Source organism: Sander lucioperca, chromosome 24 (assembly GCF_008315115.2).
Source record: "Sander lucioperca isolate FBNREF2018 chromosome 24, SLUC_FBN_1.2, whole genome shotgun sequence".
Lineage (NCBI taxonomy): Eukaryota > Metazoa > Chordata > Actinopteri > Perciformes > Percidae > Sander > Sander lucioperca.
This window is the reverse complement of record NC_050196.1, coordinates 20,168,106-20,170,191: the sequence shown is the minus strand read 5'-3', so window position 1 is coordinate 20,170,191 and position 2,086 is coordinate 20,168,106. Positions and strand designations below refer to the sequence as shown.

Below are 2,086 nucleotides of genomic sequence, written 5' to 3'. Positions count from 1 at the left end.
CTGCCGAGGTTTCTTCCTAAAAGGGAGTTTTTCCTCGCCACTGTCGCAATAGCCACTGCTAATGCTTGCTCTTGGGGGAACTATTGGAATTGTTGGGGCTTTATAGAGTGTGGTCTAGACCTACTCTATCTGTAAAGTGTCTCGAGATAACTCTTGTTATGATTTGATACTATAAATAAAATTGAATTGAAAAATTGAAATTATAAAAGGTAACAGAGAAATTAAGACTTAACATTACAGAAGTCCTCAAGGTGGTGCTGTGGCTTAGTTGGTTAAAGTGCCTGTCTAGTAAACAGGAGATCCTGGGTTCAAATCCCAGCAGCACCTTGTTATAGCAGAGATTACGTTTGTTTGCATCCCATCAGCATGTGTACCCGATCCCCATGCTACCCTGGTAGCAAATGAAAAAGGTAAAAAAGGATTGAAAAGGCATATTACATTTACACAGAAACACTACATTAACACAGACTTAAGATGGTTCATAAAAACACATGAAATGCAGAGCAATGCATGTTAAGCTACAATACACACCATAGTTTATTCATCAAACATTGCTGTTCATTTGGCCTAATTATGCTGTTTTGATAAAAACTAGTAAATTGATTATTACCTCTCCTCCTCTCTGTAAGGAGGAGCCTGGAAGAAGCTCATATCAGGCAGTTGGTCCATTGAGTGTCTTGGCCGTTAAAGTTCAAGTTTATTTCACCTCTGACCTCAGTCAGCACCACATGCACCTTAAACCACACCCAACAGTGATGTCACAGTTCACGTTCATCCCCGACAAAATGGGCAAACCGTTTGTTCAAAGTGTAAGAAGGTGCTGTAGCTTAGTGGTTAAAGTGCCTGTCTTGTAAACAGGAGATCCTGGGTTCAAATCCCAGCAGTGCCTGAGCATCAGGTAATTACCTTAAGATAGTGTTGTCACCAGAATTTACATAAAATGACTTGTTTATTTTCAACAACAAACTTAATTCCTGATTTCCCAGAGCCCAAAAGATATATGCAACATTAGGATATTAAAGGTGCAATATATAATACTGACAATGAATTAAAATAGTTACCGCAGTACAAATTTCAAATACTGGAGAGAGTCGTCTCCCCAGACTCAAAGTTCACGGAGGTTGCCAGGCTGAGACCGCAGCATTCAGAACAATGTTGCTAGACGCTTGTCTCACATAGCCAGACATTACTGCACAGCGGAGTAGCTAACGTTAGATACTGGCTATATTGACAGTCAAAAAAGCCTGTGCTCATGCGGAGCTCTGTACCCAACTGACAGACACAGTTTTTCGGCTTAGAATTATGGTAGGAACCGCTAAAAATAACACTACCTTGCCGTCCTCTCCACCCAACTGAACACACTTTATTGGCTTAGAATTACGGGAACAATCACTAAACACACTGCGAACTCACGGTCCTCTCTTCCCGATTTACAGCCCCCCTCTCTTGGCTTAAAATAAATCACCGTTGTTGGCTACGGCCACTGAACAGGCTACACTTTGTAAACAGCCGTGGCCCACTTGCCTGGTCCTCCAGTAGTGTTAGCAGTTAGCAGGGTTAGCATGGCGGCGTTAGCGAGGACCAGTCAGGATCACTTTACTGGCTGTGTCTCAATTGTTTTTGCGAGTAACCAACTCAGGTACTCTAGCTATATAATTCAATGTGAGAACACAACTGTTGAAATGACATAAAATGCCGTGATAAATTAGCCTGAAGCTAATGCTTACCTGTTCAGGAGGAAATTAGCCAACTCAGCGTCCTTTTGGGCTCTAAGCTGTCTCCATCTTTCAAATGCATCTCCAATATTTCCCCAGGGTTTGTAACAAACATGCCGTTTTTTTTAGGTTGGATAGAATCTATCTCCGTTGATACTGTTCGTTTGTTTGCTGCTTTCATGGCTGTACTAATGTTACAGCGGTAGCGCGCTGGGTTTACGTTTTTACAGTTATATCTGGCAACCCGGCCTGGCTGTCAAACTGGGCTGTTGATACTAACACACAGGCCAAAAGACAAAAAGGAGAAAATACTGGCATTAGCATTGTTGTCACGAAAGATAGTATTTCAACTTAGCATGTTTCCTTAATAT

At 41.8% G+C, this 2,086-nt stretch overlaps 2 non-coding genes across 2 annotated transcripts; both read left to right on the top strand.

Annotated features, from left to right (window-relative positions):
* The first annotated feature begins 253 nt into the window (after positions 1–253).
* trnat-agu lies at positions 254–327 on the top strand. Its single transcript has one exon. It is a non-coding gene; the product is annotated as a tRNA-Thr (tRNA).
* Positions 328–816: 489 nt separating this feature from the next.
* On the top strand, positions 817–889 carry trnat-ugu. Its single transcript has one exon. It is a non-coding gene; the product is annotated as a tRNA-Thr (tRNA).
* The last annotated feature ends 1,197 nt before the right edge of the window (positions 890–2,086 follow it).